This window comes from Mobula hypostoma, chromosome 4 (assembly GCF_963921235.1).
Source record: "Mobula hypostoma chromosome 4, sMobHyp1.1, whole genome shotgun sequence".
Taxonomy (NCBI): domain Eukaryota; kingdom Metazoa; phylum Chordata; class Chondrichthyes; order Myliobatiformes; family Myliobatidae; genus Mobula; species Mobula hypostoma.
In genome coordinates, this window is record NC_086100.1 from 163,938,597 (window position 1) to 163,958,861 (window position 20,265).

Here is a 20,265-nt window from a genome sequence, read left to right on the forward strand (position 1 = left end):
CAGGTGGAGAATGCAAAAGTTTAAAGATATGCAGGGCAAGGCTCAAGGACAGCTTCTATTCCACTGTGCAATTATTGAGGGAAAAGAAGTGATCGTAGTTATTTTGGGAATAAAAGCATTATTTAAAAAATTTTTTTGAGATTAGGAAACGTACTTTGAAATGCTTTGGAGTGTGCTGATTCTGAGGTAGGCGCTAGAGAACTGCATGTTCTTTCTTTAACATTGCCTAAAACCCTGACTTGACAGAGTAATGGAAAAACAAAAAACAAAAAGAAGTAGCGTTAACTGTTCCTGTTTCTTTTTTATTAATAAAACACAGATTGAAAGCTAGGAAAAGATACAGTAATGAGCTTCTGTTAACCTCTGTTCATCATTAACAATTAAAATTAATGAGAATTTTAATACCAAGTGTGGCAGATATGGGAGTATGTCAACAGTTATATTACTAATCATTGCAATACGTGTAGGATTCAATGGATTGCAAATGCAAATTCAATTCACTTTGGAAACTGACATATCATCCTGTGGAGGCCAAATATGCGCTTTGCCAAAATTCCTGAAAGGTATCAGATTTTCTTTTAAGGACTCTGTTGGATTGAAATGCAATATGGATTTAAAGTCTGATCTCCAAGCAAAGTACTCAGAACAGTTTATATACAAATAGTTGACATCTTTCACAATTGACATTAATAGATTTTGAGAAGGGTGTTAAAAGAGCTACAATGTTTAGTAATTAACTCTGCATTTGTTCATGTATTCTATAAAGGCGTTCCTACCTTTAAAGAGGGTAATTGTCCTGTCTGGTGGAGTGTTTTTCAGACTTGCAGCCCATACCTCTGACTGAACCTTCATGATTAAATTCTGAAAGATCTCCAGCTTCCAGTGATGTTAGTAAACAGACTCAGCAACCAATCACATTGAATACTCATGGATAGGAAGCCAAGAAGCAAAAGCTTTTAATTTAAGATATCTCTTTAAACATTGTTGAGGGTGTAAAATGAGGATTGAAATGTACCCTATGTTCCATAGAAGCTGAAATACCATGAACAAAGACTAAAAGAAATACCATTATTTTAAATAAATGTGGAATTTCAAAGTATTTATCTTGAGGAATGATTAACATTCCTCAAGATAAATACTTATTTTTTTATACTGCATATTTTTTTTCAGAGATAAAGAGCTTTTTAAGCAGTAATTATAGCTTAGCATGCAACTAAAAGGGTGGTTACATCTTGCGCAACGTGCAATATTTTCAAGGGTTTTTGCAGTGATGATGGTGTGAAAGTACTATAAATTCAAGTCGAATCATGTTTGTTGTCAACTGCACAAATACATCTCTGCACAGCTGCAATGAAAAGACTTACTTGCAGTGGCATCACAGGCACATAGCATTGGAGACGCAACATATTACAAGAAAACATAAAGTTAATTTGCATCATGCCAAATTTTACAAAGAAGTACAAAATTTGAATAATAAAAGAGTCCATTGTATTGCAAAGTGGTCCTGGTGTTCTGCTGCGGTGGTGATTAGAGATGTTTAGCTTGGTTCAGAAAGCAGATGGTTGAAAGGAAGTAGCTATTCTTGAACGTAGAAGTGTGAAACTTCAGGCCTCTGTACCATCTGACCAATGGTAGCTACCAAAAGGTGACATGACCGAAATGGTGGGGAAGTTTGATATTAGGCACTGCCTTTCTGAGGCAGTGCCTTGAGTAGATACTACCAGTGATGGGGAGGGATGTGCCTACGTTAACAAGCTCTCATCCGGTCACCGATTTCTCCAGGTTACATTGTGGTAGGCCATATCATTCCTGACGATGTGTTCTTCACGAGTTACAGGAGTGCAAAGAAAATAAGGAGAGGGCGATTGGGACTGATGGGATTGCTCCCTTGTGCAGGAACCTGATGGGCTGAATGTTCTCTTTCAGGACCTTTAGAAGTATTTTACATTAAAATGAGGACACTTTATCGTGTTTATCTAACTTTGATGTGTTGAGAAGATTTGGATTTAGTGACCACTTTTTATATGCCAGTTGGAATGCCTTGTGTCCCTTACAACCAATGAATTATTTTCTGTACTAATTTTCCAAGTTGCCAAGTCAAGTTTATTGTCATGGACACACGTAAGGAGAGATATATCTAAAATAAAATTACTGCATGCAGCACCAACATAAACAAGTATGTATGGAATATAGATTATGCATAAATTATTTGTGAATGATACAAGACATTGAGACGTAGAGGAAAATAAAGACTGCAAGAAGAAGATCTTGGTTATCCATTGATTCAGGAACTTAATGGTTGTAAGAAAGTACCTAATCCTAATGGTGTGGGACATTAGGATTATTTATTTCCTGCCTGATGATAGCAGTGAGAAGAGAGCATGATCCAATTTATGGGTATCCTTGATGATAGATGCCACCTTCCTGAATTAGCGTTTTCTGTCAGTGGTGGTGAGGATTGAGCCTGTGATGGACTGAGTTGCTGCTACTATTATGCAGCCTCTTGTGTTCCTTTGGAATTACTGTGCCAAGCCATGATGCAACCAGTCAACAGTGTATATGTAAAAGTTTTGTTTGAGTATTTGGTGATTTGTCAAATCTCACTAGCTTCTAGGAAAGTGGTATTGTGGAAGGTTCCACTGCTAGCAGTTTGCTGTTGTTCCTGGCTCTCCAAAAAGAAAAAAAACATCTTATTCACACAGAATCAGAATCAGAATCAGAATCAGGCTTATTATCACCGGCATGTGACGCGAAACTTGTTAACTTAGCAGCAGCAGTTCAATGCAATACATAATCTAGCAGAGAGAGAGAAAAAAATAATAATAACAAATAAAATAAAACATAAATAAGTAAATCAATTATGTATATTGAATGGATTATTTAAAAATGTGCAAAAACATAAATACTGTATATTCTTTAAAAAGTGAGGTAGTGTCCTAAGTCCATTTAGGAATCAGATGGCAGAGGGGAAGAAGCTGTTCCTGAATCGCTGAGTGTGTGCCTTCAGGCTTCTGTATCTCCTACCTGATGGTAACAGTGAGAAAAGGGCATGCCCTGGGTGCTGGAGGTCCTTAATAATGGATCAAGCAACACACACAAAATGCTGGTGGAACACAGCAGGCCAGGCAGCATCTATAGGAAGAAGTCCGCTGGCCTGCTGGTGTGTTGCTTGAATTTCCAGCATCTGCAGATTTCCTCGTGTTTGCGTTAATAATGGATGCTGCCTTTCTGAGACACCGCTTCCTAACGATGTCCTGGGTACTTTGTAGGCTAGTGCTCAAGATGGAGCTGATTAGATTTACAACCTTCTGCAGCTTCTTTCGGTCCTGTGCAGTAGTCCCCCCATACCAGACAGTGATGCAGCCTGTCAAAATGCTCTCCACAGTGCAACTATAGATGTTTTTGAGTGTATTTGTTGACATGCCAAATCGCTTCAAACTCCTAATAAAGTATAGCGGCTGTTTTGCCTTCTTTATGACTACATCAATATGCTGGGATCAGGTTAGATCCTCAGAGATCTTGACACCCAGGAACTTGAGGCTGCTCACTCTCTCCACTTCTACTTTCTCCGTTACAAACCATACTTCCATCATTTTTTAAATATGTTTTATGATTTTCTACAAACTACAGCATAGAAGAAAAAAATCAATAATATAAATAGAAGGATCATTACAATACAGACAAAAATAGCAATAATACATATCTTAACAAATGAGCAAGTCACCCATATTAAAAATGAAAAATTAGAAAGGAAAGTACCCAACCCACCCACTATCCAACTTCAAACCAACCATTATATTATAAGTATGAATATTCGAAAGGACATTTGAGCTAAATTTTTATCACCCCAGAACTATATATTGTAGTAAAAAAAGAAATGAATAATAATTTTTAAAAAGCAGCCTGCTACCTAATCAAAGAATCAAAGAAAGCTGGAAATGCAGGATCTGACTATCAAGGGAAGAAAAAAAATACACCTGTCAATCTAGGTGAGAATTATGAAAATATTCAAGAAAAGGTCCCCACACCTTCTGGAACTTTATGTCCGAATTAAAAAGTGAATAGTAAATCTTTTCAAGATCTAAACAAATCATAATAACTCTAAGCCATTGAACATGGGCAGGGGGAACTACATCTCTCCACTTAAGGAGTACTGCACGTCTAGCTAAAAGAGAGGCAAAAGACATTGTTCGCCGTTTAACCGGGATCAAATGCTTGTCAGAGTCTCGAGAAATACTGAAAAGAGGGAGCAAAGGATCAGGTTCCAAATGACAATTTAATATAGAAGATAAAGTTAAAAACACATCCTTCCAAAATTTTTCCAAAGTAGGACAGGCCCAATACATATGAATAAGGGAAGCCTCACCTCCTTTGCATTTGTCACACCAGGGACTAGTATTAGGATAGAACTTCGCCAATTTGGTTTTAGACATATGAGCCCTGTGGACAACTTAAAACTGCAAAAGACAATGACGAGCACATAAAGAAATTGAATTGACTGACTTAAAGAATTGAATCCCAAACCTCGTCGGACAAAGAAAAACCTAAGTCATGCTCCCAAGCAGTTTTAATTTTATCACAAAGGGCTCGAATGATGACTTCCATCATTCTGTTGTGCACATCCTGGCAGCTACCACAACTTCTGTTCATGTTAAATCCTGAATGCTTCACAGGTGCAATTACCAAGCACCATTAGATACTGAGCCACATTAGGAGATATTAGGAGAGCTGACCAAAACAAAGATGTGGGCATTAAGGAGCATCATGAAAAAAAAAGATAGATATAAATAGAAGTTTATTGGTCCAAAACTTAGGGCCATGGCAACTGAAGGCACAGCTGTTGATAACATTTAGTGATGTTTAATAAGCTATAACTGGAGGAACTTGGATAACTTAGAGAGTTTAAAGACCTTATTTGGAAACAGTGTGAAAATGCTGATATCTGCTCAGTTTGTTATATATAGACTTCCCTCTAAATGATTTAAAATGTACCATCCTTTCCATCAGTTCCTTTCCATCTCATCATACTTGTGCACAACCTCAGAATAGAGAGGTGTCTTTTTAGAACAGAGTTAAGAAGGAATTTCTTTAGCCAAAGGGTAGTGAATCTGCGGAATTTGTTGTCACAGGCAGCTGTGGAGGACAAGTCTTTATGTATATTTAAGGCAGAGCTTGATAGACTCTTGATTGGTCTGGGGCATGAAGGGATATGGGCGTGAGGGGAAAAATGGATCAGCCTTGATGATATAGCGGAGGAGACTGGATGGGCCAAATGGCCTAAATCTGTTCCTATAGCTTATGGTGTTTTTAATATGAAAGATTACCTCAGGAAATGTTACATTGGTTTTAAGGGACTCTTGGGTGTTCTAATGGGCATATTAAAGGTGCTCTTTAAATGCAAGTCTTCTGATTACATCAAAGTCAAATGGAGAACAAAATGTCTTCAGTTTGTTATACAATAATTCTAAGTTCCTGAGGGAGGCAGTCCAGCCCATCAGTCATGCCAGTGCATCAGTCTCATTCCTGTACTCTTGCAACTTACAGTTTCTCTCTCATACACACCCATTAATTCCTTTAACTCTTTTTACTATTAACTACACGAGAGGGAGCTTACAGTAACCATGAGCACTTATTTGGGATTGGGTAGGAAATTAAAGGAGGACACCCATGCGGGCATGTACAAACTTCACATAAACAGCACCAAAGGTCATTTCAGGATGACCTTTGGACATTTCAGGACATTTTGATATTCAGAACAGAGATGAGGAGGAATTTCTTCAGACAGAGTGTAGTGATTCTGTGGAATTCATTGACACAGACCTTTGATATTCTTTATCTCCCAGCAATGGATAAGCAGTGCTTACCTTCTTCCACATCTGTGGTGTGAAAGTACAGCTGATATTCGCTCCTTCCATATGCCTATCCATTTTCCCATCTTCTGTTGTAACCTTCTTCATTGGGATGAGGGCGATGCTAGCAAGCCTGGCTTTTACACTCGTTCCCAAATCTCCTGGAACTATTGGTAATTGGGAATAAAGTCAACCACACTGCTGCTGATTGAGAGTTACATCTGAATTGAACCAGATAAGAGTGGTACACTTCCTTTCCTGAAGGATGTTAGCCATATATATCATTTTATCTGCCAATCCAGTAGCTTTATGCTCACTGTATCAGCCTTATGTTAAAGAATATTTCAATAGCTACAGTTTCCCAGCTGCCATGAATAGACTTGAGCTCGTTTCCATTCTACTAGCCTGGACATGTACATTCCTGGCTCAGTAATGTGACCATTGCAGCCTTTTACTTCTGTTTCTTCCTTTTGCCCTAATTCCCTTTGACAAGCTGCTTCTTCCGTTTCCTCTTCATCTCTTTTTATTCCCTAGAAGCTATGTACAGAGCCATTGTTCCAGCATTACATTGGTCTGAATAATGAAATGACAGCACCAAACTACTTTTTCATATTAGAAGCATCAGGAGAATGCACGTTAGCAAATGACTATATCTATCACTAGGTCTCTTTGAATCTTCCTGAACTATCACCCTGGAGAAAGAAGGTCAGATTGGAAAATTTTGCATAGCAAAGATCTTTGCCACAACCACTTATGTACAAAGTCAGCACCGCAGGCAAAAAGAGGAAGACGAGAGCTGGTGACAATTTGAGTTCACTTTTCTTTTAATGCTGATTACCATGACTTAAGCGTCCTGCTTTGTCTTTCCTGATTTAGAAACTACAGAGAGAATTGGTCAGGCACAACCTCTAACAGATGTTCCAGTTAAATTGGTGGAGAGAAGCTTCCTGGGTTTCACCTTTAAACAAAATAGTCTCCTGAGACCAAGTGGTTTCCATTCCTGAATCACTGATATCTGAACTCGGAAAACAGACAGCAGGAATTGTCCCTGGTAATATAAAAGCTGTATTTACTGGAGATACAAACATCTGGAGGTGTTATTATACTTCATCCCTTTTTCACCTTGTAACATTTATCTGTAATTTTCCTTGTGTCTCTGAAGTTGAAGTTTATTGGCCCCCAGTAATTTTTCTACATTAATTTAAACACTGTTAATTTATTGTAATTGATTTAATAGTCTCAACTCTCCACTCTGTAATCACTGCAAGCTGTGGCCCTTGCAAGTATTTGCCCAGAAGGTTAGATAATTGTTATAAGCTGTGATGGTCAAGATTTTTACCATTGGTTAATCTATCATGGAACCCAGTACAGTTGTATCCTCACATTAGCACAGTTATATTGATTGCATTGTTTCAATAATCATGCTTTTAATTAAAGCAAGTGTAACAGATTTTTACCTGAATTTAATTCATATGCTTTAATCTGTAGCTTGTACTGTTATTTATTCAATACAAAAGACTGTACTTTCTTAACACACAAAATGCTGGAGGAACTCAGCAGTCCAGGCAGCATGTACGGAAAAGAGTCCAGCCGACGTTTCATGCCGAGACCTTCTCCGGTCCTGCTGAAGGGTATGTGCTCGAAACGTCGATGGTACTCTTTTGCATAGATGCTGCCTAGCCTGCTGAGTTCCTGCAGCATTTTGTGTGTGTTGCTTGGATTTCCAGCATCTGCAAATTTTCTGTTGTTTATATTTTCTTAACATTATTACATATTAACAATGCACAGAATGAAGATAACACTTCTCCCTTTTTTCAGCTGCATTTTCCTTTGTATTTTTGAACTTCCTGTGACTTATTTTATTGTGATAGTGTGATCTTACAGGCAACAGGAAATCTGAGTCAGTGTCATTGTTGTCTCTGATGGGTTCAGTCCTGTTTCAGAAACTGAAAGCAAAACTCAGTCATAAAACATGGAAGAAGCTTCTTTGAACCCATTGAGTCTGCGCCCAACGATCAAGTTTCCCCTTAATCCCTTTTATTCTCCCCATGTATCTATACACCATAGAAAGCATTCTGTCTGGTTATCTCACAGCTTGGTATTACAACTGCTCTGCCCGTGACCACAAGAAACTACAGTGTTGTGGACACAGGTCAGCCCAACACAGAAAATGGACTCTGTCTATACTTCTTGCTACCTTAGTAAAGGAGCCAGCATAATCAAGGACCTACCAAACCAGAACCTTCTCTCTTCTCTCCCTTTCCATTCAGCACAAGATAAAGTAGCCAGAAAGCACGTAGTACCAAGCTCAAGGATAGCTTCTACCCTGCTGTTATTAATGGTTCTCTAGTATGAGGAGATGGCTTCTTAGCTTCACCATCTCCCTCGTTATAATCTCGCTTTTCCTGCACCACATTTTTTCTGTAGATGTGGTATTTTACAAGGTACAAAATGGATGGGTTACACCTGAACCCGAAGGGGACCAGTGTCCTTGTGGGCAGGTTTGCTAGGGCTGTTCAGGAGGATTTAAACTAATTTGGCATGGGGTTGAGAACCAGAGCGGTCAGGCTGAGGATGGGGCAGTTGGTATGCAAGCAGAGTCGGTGTGTCGTGAGATTGCTAGCAAAGACAGGCTGGTGATAGGGCAAAATTACACACAACAGGATGAACTTCAGTGTTAAAGGGGGACGAAATTGAAAAGAGTGATGAATACAGGACTGAAGGTGTTATATTTGAATGCATGCAGTATATGGAATAAGGTAGATGAACTTGTAGTGCAGTTACAGATTGGCATGTGTGATGTGGGATTCACTGAATCGTGGCTGAATGAAGATTATAGCTGGGAGCTTAGCATCCAAGGATACGCATTCTATTGAAAGGACATTCAGGTAGGTGGAGGGCGTGGGGTGGCTCTCGGTAAAAAATGTAATCAAATGCTTAGAAAGGAGGTGACAAAGGATTGGAAGGTGTAGAATTGTTGTGGGTAGAGCTAAGAAACTGCAAAAGATCCTGATGGGGTTACTGTATACTTGGATCTCTAAACAGCAGCAAAGATGTGGGCTACAATGCACAATGGGAAACAGAAAATAGATGCCAAAAGGGCAATGTTACGATAGGCATGGGGGGGTGGGGGATTTCAGTATGTAGGTACATTGGGAAAGTCAGCTTGGTGCTGGATCCCAAGAGAAGAAATTTGTAGAATGCCTATGAGATGGCTTTTTAGAGCAGCTCAGGGTTGAGCCCACTATGGGATCAGCAATTGTGGACTGGGTGTTGTGTAATGAACCTGAATTGATTAGTGAGCTTAAGGTAAAGGAACCCTCGGGTAACAGTGATCATAATATGATAGATTTCACTCTGCAATTTGAGCGGGAGAAGCTAAAGTTGGATCCATCAATATTATAGTGGAGTAATAGAAAGAGAAAAAGAGAGGTGAGAGTAGTTATCGGGCCATTGGAAAATGATGCTGGAGAGGTAGTAATGGGGTACAAGGAAACAATGCCGGATGAACTGAATATGTATTTTGCATCAGTCATTACTGCGGAAGACACTAGCAGTATGCCGGAAGTTCGAGAGTGTAAGGAGGCAGAAGGGAGTGAAGTTGCCATTACTATGGAGAAGGTGCTTGGGAAACTATTAGGTCTGAAGGTAGATAAATCACCTGGACCAGGTGGACTACTCCCCAGGGTTCTGAAAGAGGTGCTGAAGAGATTGTGGAAGCATTAGTAATGATCTTTCAAAAATCTATACATTCTGGCATGGTTCTGTAGGACTGGGAAATTTCAAATATCTCTGCACTCTTCAAGAAGAGAGAGAGGCAAAAGAAACAGAAGCATTAGGCTAGTTATTCTGACCTCAGTGGTTGGGAAGGTGTTAGAGTTGATTAAGGATGTGATTTTGGGGTAATTGGCGGCACATGATAAAATATGGTTTCCTTAAGGGAGGATCTTGCCTGACTAATCTGTTGGAAGTTTTTGGAAAAAATAACAAGCAAGATAGACAAAGGAGAATTGGTGGATATTGTGTACTTGGATTTTTAGAAATCCTTTGACAAGATGCCACACTTGAGTCTGCTTAGCAAGTTAAGAGCCGATGGTATTACAGGAAAGGTACTGATGTGGATTGAGCATTTGCTAATTGGCAGGGAACAAAGAGTGGAAATAAAGGTAGCCTTTTCTGGTTGGCTGTTAGTCAGTAACTAGTGGTGTTCAACAAGGGTCTGTGTTAGGACTGCTTCTTTTTATGTTATATGTCAATGATTTTGATGATGGAATTCATGGCTTTGTGGCCAAGTTTGCAGATGACACAAGGATAGGTGAGAGGGCAGGTAGTGTTGTGGAAGCAGAGAGGCTGCAGAGAATTTAGATTGATTAGCAGAATGGGCAAAAAAGTGGCAGATAGAATAGTGTTGAGAACTGTAGCATCATGCATTTTGGTAGAAGAAATAAACGTGGAGACTATTTTCTAAATGGAGAGAAAATTCAAAAATCTGAGGTGCAGAGTGACTTGGGAGTCCTCGTGCAGGATTCCTTGAAGGCTAATTCACAGGTTGACTCAGTGGTGGGGAAGACAAATGCAATCTTAGAATTCCTTTCAAGAGGACTAGAATATAAAAGCAAGGCTGTAATGCTGAGGCTTTATAGAGCACTGGTGAGACCTCACTTGAAGTATTATGAACAGTTTTGGCCCCCTTATCGAAGAAAGGATGTGCTGACATTGGAGAAGGTTCAAAGGAGGTTTATGAAAATGATTTGGAGATTTAAAGGATTATGATATGAGGAGTGTTTGATGGCTCTGGGCCTGTAGTCATTGGAATTCAGAATAATTGGGAGGGGATCTCATTGAAACCTATTGAATGTTGAAAAGCCTCGACAGAGTGAATGTAGAAAGGATGTTCTCTATGGTGGCAGAGTCTAGGACCAGAGGACACAGTCTCAGAATAGAGAGGAGTCTATTTAGAACAGAAATAAGGATGAATTTCTTTAGCCAGAGTGGTGAGTCTGTGGAATTCATTGCCACAGGTGGCTTTGGGGGTGGGGGGGAGTTATTGGGTATTTTTAAGGCAGAAGTTGATAGATTTTTAATTAGTTTGGGCACGAAGAGTTATGGGGAAAAGGCAGGGGATTGAGGCTGAGCGGGAAATGGATCAGCCTTGATGAAATAATGAAGCGGACTTAATGGGCTAAATGGGTTAATGGAATCTGCTCCTATATCTTATGGTCTTATTCTGCATGCTTATTGTATTACTTTGCACTATGTAATAATCTGATCTGTATAAACAGTATGCAAGCTTTTCACTGTACCTTGATACATGTGACAATAATAAATTAATTCCAATTCCAATTTTCTCCAGGTTCTCCTACTCAGCTCCATATTAGTGGTAACTAACAGCGGCCATTTAACCTACCAACCTGAGTATCTTTTGGAGGCGGAAGCAAACCAGGGCATTTAGTGGAAACCCACAAATCACAGGTGTGCAAAGTTGTGAGTTCAGGAACAATTACCTTGGTTGAAACGCCATTGCCATATAACAAGAGTATTGTACAATGAGTGTCTCAGTCCTCTGCGCTCTCAAAGTTCAATGATCCCAAGCACTATTTAATAAAAATATACAAGGTTTGTCATAAAATATGAATGTCTGATAGATGGTAACCGGTAATGGTTTATTATTGTCTCATTCACTGAAGTACAGTAAAAATCTTTGTTTTGCAAAATAATGAAAAACTTTGTTTTAATAATTTCACCACATGAGTGCATCGAGGTAGTACAAGGGAAAAGGAATAACAGAATGAAATGTTACAGTGAAAATACCCTGCAGGCAATGAAGTGCAAGGCTATGACGAGTTGTATTGTGAGGTCAAGAGTCATTGGACAAAGGTTTCATTCAGTAATCCTATAACAGGAAGATCTCAGCTGTCCTTAAGTCAGGTGGTATGTGCTTTCAAGTTTTGTACCTCCTGCCTGATTTGGAGCGGGGGCAGGGGGCATGGGGGGAAGAGGGTGTTTGTATTTTATCAGTGTTGTTTGTGGGAGCTTGCTGTGCCCAATTTGTCAGCTGGATTTAGATCTTCATCACTGTAGTCATACCTCATAAGGTTCTGTTGCCTGTTGAGTGCATTGGACAGTGTGTCGTTTTACAATCAAATGAAATAATCATGATTTTCCTAATTTCTGATGAGATTACTTGTTGTTCATCAGCCTAAGGTTTATATTGATGTGTGATGTGATTTGACATTGAAGATAATTGTAAGTAAGAAATCCAATAAATACACCATTGTATTTATTTATTGTTTAAATACACAATAAATAGCCCACTTTCCAAAGTTTTATCCTTAATTCAGGAATTCAGCAATAATTGCCCATTCCTAAATGACCTTGAGAAGTAGTCATGAGCTACCTTCTAGAACTGTAGCAGCCGCTGTGATGAAGAAGCTCTCACAATGCAGGATGGGAATGGGGAGGGGGGGTGTGCCACTTGGGGAGGGAATCTCCTACTTGTTTGTTGCCCTTCTCTTTCTAGGGGCTAGCAGTCACAGGTTTGGGATGTTGTCAGGATTGCAGGCGGTGTGTACAGTGGCAAAAGTACAGCACTGACGGAGGGATTGAATATTTGTTAAGATAATACACGCATTGCCTTGGGGCCTGAAGTGGTCTGTTAATGTACATTAGCTTTGGGAGGCTGCTGAAAGAGGTTTGCTTTGTTTGTTCGGGTTGAGAGTTTCTGTGGTCCACAGCCATACAACAACCAACATGGTCTCCTATTAAAAATCACCTTGAAGCTACAGAGTATAACACTACATCATAATTGGTAAAACAAGCAAATAGATTGTGCTTTGCCACACTTGTCTCTTCCGCCTAATTGACATGAATTTATGAGCCACCCGTGCCTGTAATAAAATCTAATTTTGGTTTGCTTCTGGGAGGTCTGAAAGAATGTACACTCTCTGTGCTATATTTTTAGTAGTTAGTACCAGCAGACTTAGCTCTTCTTCTGTTTCGCTGCTTCTAAGTTTGGCATGACGAGCATTAACCACACTTCTTGCTGCGACAACGTCAGGATGTTTTGAGATCCGACTCTTCTTGATTCGCTTCACAGTAGGCAAAGTCTTTGTTGCATCTGTGTGTGCGTGTATGAGCTGTTGATAGTGGTCGGTGGTAGTCTCTTCCTCCCCCCATTCCAGAGGGCCGAAGCAATTTCTCACCTCCACTGTGTACTGGGCTTGAAGAATAGATTGTGAGGAGAATGCCTTCCAGTCTATCTTCTCCTTGGGACCTGTGGCTTTGGGTTGCTGCAGGCTCAATCTCACTTGCATTGACACTACTCTGTGGTCAGAACTGACTGAGTTGAAGGTGCTGTAGGCTTCTGTGTTGATCACACAATTACGCCATTTTGTTCTTATGAGGATGTAATCGAGCTGTTTCCTGTAGATGGAGGCTCTGTTTTCATATGTCCACAGTTTACTAGCTCGCTTCTTGAATTGTGTGTTGGTGGCAATGAGACTGTGTTCCTGGATGAAATCAACTAGATATTGTCCATTTCTGTTGGTAAAGACTTGGTATGAGTATAGAACATCTTCCAGTCTGACCTGGGCATTAAAATCGCCGAGCACAGCCAGGAAATTATATGCTGGTACTGAAGAGACAGCTTTGTGAAGTTTACTGTAGAGGGCCTCCACCTCCTTCTCCTCGCTGCAGTTGTGCAGGGAGTAACAGATGATGACAGAGGTCGCCAGGTTTCCGTCAAATTCCACAGTAAGGATTCTGTCACTGACTGAGACTACGCCCCTCAGTGCCTCCTTCGCCTTGCGGTTCAACATCAACCCTACTCCACCTTGTGCTGACATCGTTCAAGACAAGTTCAAGACAGCAAAGAAGAATCTCTTTGCCACCTACGTCCGACTGAAGGAAGAGGAACTAGCTGAGAGGATTAGAGAGATAGAAGCTGCTAATGAAGACATGCAGCATGGAGAAGCATGGCGCCTAGCCAATGAGATCAGTAGACAGAAGAAGTCCCCCATCAGGTCAAATAAGTGGTAAAACAGCAGAGGACCATGTCTTGACATGGTTTACCCACTTTAAGAACCTGCTGGGAAGCCCCCCAACGATTACGGAAGAAGAAGAGGACATACCCACGATACTAATGCAAGTTGACACCGATGATGGCCCATTCACCACTGAGGAACTGAAGAAGGCCAAATATGCACTCAAACAGGGCAGGAGCGCTGGACCAGATGGGATACCACCAGCTGTCCTGAAGAACTGCGACCTGAACGACATCTTGCTTTACTTATGTAATATGGCATTGATGAAAGGTGACAAACCAGAACAGTGGTCACTCTCAAACATTATCCCAGTCCCCAAGTCTGGATCCCTCAAGAATACAGATAACTACCGCGGTATCAGCTTGACCTGCATCTTAGCAAAGTTATACAATCGGATGATCTTTAACAGGATTTGCACCGCCATGGACCCTAAGCTAAGATTCAATCAGAATGGTTTTCGGCAGAAGCGCACAACAGTAGTGCAAATACTTGCTCTCCGTAGGATCATCAAGGAAGTCAAGAAGAACAGCCTACCAGCCGTGCTTACTTACATCGATTTTCGCAAAGCTTTTGACTCCATTCACCGAGGTAAAATGCTGAAGATACTGAAAGCTTACGGAGTGCCAGACCATCTACTGAGAGCAATAGAGTCCAGCTATAGCAAAACCATGGCGAAAGTTGTATCACCAGATGGAGAATCAGCAGTGTTCCAGCTCCTAGCTGGTGTGCTGCAAGGAGACACTCTGGCATCCTACGTCTTTATAATCGTCCTTGATTACACTCTGCGTCAAGCTACCAAAGATCATGACAAGCTTGGTTTTACCATAAAACCAGGGTGAACCAAAAGGGTCAGACCAGTTATGCTCACAGATCTCAATTTTGCAGATGACATAGTCCTGCTCTCTGACCAGATGGAGGAAGCACAGCAGCTACTGACAAAAGTGGAAATTGAATGCAATAAAGTTGGACTTCACCTAAACACTAAAAAGACAGAGTACATGGTGTTTAACTGCGATGAAGGTACTCTCAAGACTGTAGAGAATGATACCATTAAGAAAGTCTTTGATTACAAGTACCTCGGGTCAAGAATGATAAGTTCGGAGAAGGACATAAAGATACAGAAGGCACTGGCATGGAGGGCTATGAACGACATGAAGGAAATCTGGAAGTCGAACCTGATCAGAGGGCTTAAAAAGAAGATTTTCATAGCAGTCATAGAGTCCATTCTCACGTACGGATGCGAGACGTGGACACTCACCAAGACGATGCGAAAGTCTCTAGATGGTTGCTATACACGAATGTTCCGGATGGCTCTTGACGTGATTTGGCAACGGCACATGACGAACATTGAGCTCTATAACAACCTACCGATACTCACCACTAAAATCGAGGCGAGAAGACTGCAACTAGCAGGACACTGTCTATGCCACCCCGAGCTACCTGTCAGCCTAGTCATCATATGGGAGCCCAAGCAAGGGAGGGTGAACCCTGGGCACCCTCCCAAGACTATGGTCAACACGCTCCTAGAAGACAGCGGCGCGGCTAATGTAGATGAACTGAACACACTGATGAGGGAGAGGGAGAAGTGGAGAGTCCGTCATCGTGCCTGACGCCGGCCCCCTAGACCTGAGTCGACATAGTAGTAACCAGTAGTCTGATGCATGCTCTAGCTTTGTCACTACCTGACGTTAGCCTTATAAACAAATTTTGGGACCCAAATATCATTGACAAACTCAACAATATTGCACATCCCTGACTGCCATTGAATTGGTTAGCTTACTTTATGGGGTGGGGATGAACACACTTAAGAGTGAACCATATAGTTGAAACCAATGGTGGGACTTCTGTTAAAGGACATTGGTTAAGCAGGTGATGGAGTTTATCATAGTTTGATCATTTTGAAACCATCATTGCAGATGGTCATTTAAAATGAATCAGATCATTAATTCCAAATTCCGTTGCCATGATGTGAATTTATTATTTAATTGGTTACAGAACACATATTGAGGGGCCACATGGCATTTAGCTGTTCCTTTTTCCTGTCATCATTATTGAAAATTAAAGTCAAAACCTACGGGTGATAAAATAACATAAAATGGACAAAATTATGAGGGGCATGATAAAGTGAATGCTCAGTCTTTCTTAAGAGTTGGTGAATCAAGGACTAGAAAGTATAGATTGAAGGGAAGATACATAGTAGGAACACAAGGAACAATTATGTCACACAGAAAGTGGTCAGCATATGGAATGAGCTCCCAGAGGAAGTGGTTGAGGCAGGTTCAACAACAACCTTTTAAAGCTACTTGGACAGGTATATGGATAGGAAAGGTTGAGAGGCATTTTGCCAAACTCTGGCAAATGGGACTGGCTTGGATGGGAACCTGGGTCAGCATGGATCAGTTGGGCTGAAGGGTCTAGTTCAGTGCTGTATGACTGTGAGATACTAAACAACTAAAATAAAACCTGAAAATGTCAGAAATACTTACCAGAGCAATCCACATATTTGGGAAGAGGATCAGAATGAAAGTTTAGGTCAAAGACTTCAAAATGCTCTTAATACAAAAAGCTTAGATAGGACGGGATTTCTTCAGTGCCTCTAAGAAGGGTTCTTGAAACAGTACATGGAGAGTCCAACTAAGGGAGAGAATGTACTGGACCTAGTTTTGGGAAATGAGCCAGGCTAGTTGAGAGGTCTGATATTGTGCCAACATTCTGAGAATAGTGACCACAGCTCATTATGATTAAGGATGAAATAAGATCATGCAGGAAGACACCAAAATGGGGATGGAGAAATTATAGCAAGATAAGACTGCAGCTAAGGAGTATTGATTGGGAGCAGCTAAAGCTGGACAAGTACATGCTGACATGTGCGAGTTGGTTAAGAAACAGTTGATCAAAGGAGGATCTGCATGTCTGGTAAGATAAAAGATCCTTCGGTGACCCGACAGGTCTTAAATTTAGTCAGGAAGTAAAAGGAAGCACTCGAGTTTTGGAAGCTAAAATCAGATTGGGACCTTGTGGAATATAAATCAAGCAGGAAATTGCTCAAGCAAGTGATTAGGAAGGCCAAAAGTGTCTAAGAAATATCCTTGATGGATAGTGTCAAGGTTAATCCCAAGGCATTTCATATACACTAAGCAATAGATGACAGCTAAGGAAAGGAGAAGGTAGGTCCATTCATGGATAAAGGAGGGAATTTGTGCTTGGAGTCAGAGCAAGATGGCTGAGGTACTAAATTAGTACTTTGTGTTGGCATTTACTGTGGGGAAAGAATTGGAGGACAGTGAAAACAGGATGGGGCGTGCTAATGTATTTAAAATGCAAACATGAGGAAATCTGCAGATGCTGGAAATTCAAGCAATACACACAAAATGCTGGTGGAATGCAGCAGACCAGGCAGCATCTATTGGAAGAGGTACAGTCAACGTTTCAGGCCGAGACCTGACAAAGTGTTTTGGCCCAAAACATCAACTGTACCTCTTCCAATAGATGCTGCCTGGCCTGCTGCGTTCCACCAGCATTTTGTGTGCAATGCTAATGAATTGGGACATTTTGAGATTCAGGAGGAGCCTGTGATGGGTCTTTTGAAAAGCATTGCATTGGATAAATCCCCAGGGCTTGACAGCATACAGTATATCCCCGAATATTGAAAGAAGCAAGTGAAGAATTGCTGGGGCTTTGACAAGGACCTTTGTGTCCTCACTGGAAACAGGTGAGATCCCAGAGAAATGTCGAGTAGCAAATGTTGTACCTTTGTTCAAGAAGGGAAATAAGGACAAACTAGGTAATAATAGGCCAGTGACCATCATTTCAGTGGTAGGGAAGCTGTTGGAAAGGATATTGAGGGATAGGATTTGTGCACATTTGGAAAAGCGTGGGCTGCTTAGGGTCAGCGGCTTTCTGTAGGGCAGGTCAGTATCTTACGATCTTGATCGATTGTTTTGACGAGTGTAAGGTGGTGGACATTCTCTACATGGATTTTAGTAAGGCTTTTAACGTCCCTCATTTGATAAGGTAGCTGGGTTCTGAAGATGCATGGGATCCAAGATGTACGCAAGTGGATAAGTTGATAAAGAAAGTGTAAAGAACGCCATCATTAAATGTAAACATAAGGAAGTCATGCTGCTGGTACAGGAGAACAGCAAATTTTTACTGGACTGGCAATCCAGATGACCTGGTAAAGTGAGCTCAGATCTGACAGTAGGGAATTAGAACACAGTTAATTTATGAAAAGAATACGTCTTGGGGAAATGTGGAAGGATAAATTATTACCAATCATGATTACCATGAAATTACTGGAGTATAAAATCCCATCTGGTTGACTGATAATCTTTAGGGAAGGAGATCTACTGACCTTGCACAGTCTGGTTAATAGCTGACTCCTGACCCACAGCATTGTGGTTCTCAAATGTCCTTTAGGATGGTTCAGGGTGAGCAATAAATATCCACTGATATCCACAAACAGCAGAAATCCTAATACGGTATGGTCAATTGCTCTCCGACTCAGTGGCAAGACTTCTTGCAGTAACCGCTCTTCGTATCAAGTTAACTTGTCTCGACAAGGATATCCATAGAGGAGACCTGAAAGAAAGTATCTGTAGTGATGGAGCAGAGGTCCATTTGTGTCAGTGGACCTGAATTTTAGCAACATGTGCAATGTGTGGGAGCCACATTGTGTGTTTCTATCCTGAAGATTCAAACCCGAGTTTCATTATTTACAGCATTGTCCTGTAACTTTAGTATCAGACTTTCTGCAACTCATGATATTAATTATTGGTAACCCTGCGTACGTTTATTGGCTAGGCAACTTGAGGCCTTATAATGAGGACTAACATATCACCAACTTCTATCATCCTCATCAGCCTTCGAAAATCTCAACCACTCTCTTAAAAACACCCTTATTTCCTTCCCAAAAAGACCTTTGCAGGAGAGAAGGTAAGGTAGTGGCGTCTGTCCCACCAGGAGTTGGACAAAAGCACTGTTGACAGTATCTGAAAGGAGTGCTTGTCAACTTCACTTAACTGAATTGCCAAGAGCATCACTATAGCAAATTGCCCACAAACCCTGAAGAGATGCTGGAAACACAAGGGGCTATAGATGTTGGAACCAACCTGGAATATTGAATTCCCATTTCTCTCTATAGACGCTGTGTGACCCATTGAGTTTGTTTTTGCATTTTTTTTGTGTGATGGCTCCAATATACATATGACTGTACTAATAGCCCCAATATACTGCCCCAGGAATAGAACAGGTAATTAAAATGAGCATTGGTACTATGGTGGCAGTGTGATGCCTGGACACAAGAGTGCTGATTGAATAATACCCTTGTCAGACAAGCCTGAATCATACTGTTGAAGGTTACTGAGACTGAGTTTTGCAGCTAATTTGTATAAAACCATCCTACATTCAATGTGATTTTTTCTCCCTGAAGGAATTGCACTGCATTTATTTGGTCACATTTTCTTCCCTGTTCTTTTAAAAAGTCACAATTTTATGTGGAATTGTATTTGTTGTTTTGTTGACTAGTTGCTGTGAGCCTAGATCTCTCTAACCTCCAACATTACCAGTGGATACTCTTGATGGAAAAAAAAAGCATATTTGCCTTAAATCCTTCAGATGCCGAAGCACACAACTTTAAAGTTTATAAAGTTTTTTTTAGAAAGTTTAAACGTGAAAGTTTAAACGTTAAAGTTTATATCTTAAAAGATTTCACATAAATTTAATCTTAGTTAACTTGCAGTTCTACATTTCAGACCTTATCATGAGTATGTTTGCTGCCTTTTCTAGTGAGTTAAGCAGTATTTACATCACAGAAACAGGACATTTGACCCAACTTATTCATGCTGGTATTTATTTATCCTTCTTTCCATTATATAATCCACGTAACCTTTTTGCTGTAGGTATATCTGAAGCTCCCCCTTCAATGCATTCACTCTTATTTCAGCTACTCCCTGTGGAAGCAAGTTCTCTGTCTTCTTTCCCCCACCCCCCATGTTGTTGAAGCTTAAACCCATTGAAACCATTAGTTTTGACACATGAATCAAGTTTAAAACCATCTGTCAGTCTATTCCTGGACAGAATCTAACCAGTACAAAGGAATTTTCCGCAACCATCAAATGAATATCTATCACTCGAAAATATTCAGAAATAAAATTGGTTTTATTTGTTGTTAAGTGTTTATTAGCTCACTCAATGAGGCAAATTTGATAAATATATTTAAGATAAATAATTACACAGAGGATTTTTCTACAGTAAAATTTCATAAGAATTGATTGTTGCCATTCTAAATAAACATGTACTCATTTAACAATATATTTTTCAATAGTTTATAAACAAAACACTAGTATGTGATAAAGAATTTAATGCACAAACCC

At 40.4% G+C, this 20,265-nt stretch overlaps 1 protein-coding gene and 1 long non-coding RNA gene across 4 annotated transcripts in view; one reads left to right on the forward strand and one right to left on the reverse strand.

The window, feature by feature from the left end:
- The window catches only part of LOC134344963 (uncharacterized), a 53,411-nt gene extending 52,570 nt beyond the window's left edge, over positions 1 to 841 (reverse strand). The window contains exon 1 of the long non-coding RNA XR_010017574.1: positions 777 to 841. This is a non-coding gene — a long non-coding RNA (uncharacterized LOC134344963). The remainder of the gene's footprint in view (positions 1 to 776) is intronic.
- bmpr1ba (bone morphogenetic protein receptor, type IBa) overlaps positions 1 to 20,265 on the forward strand; it is a 602,440-nt gene that overhangs the window by 74,714 nt on the left and 507,461 nt on the right. The window lies entirely within an intron of this gene.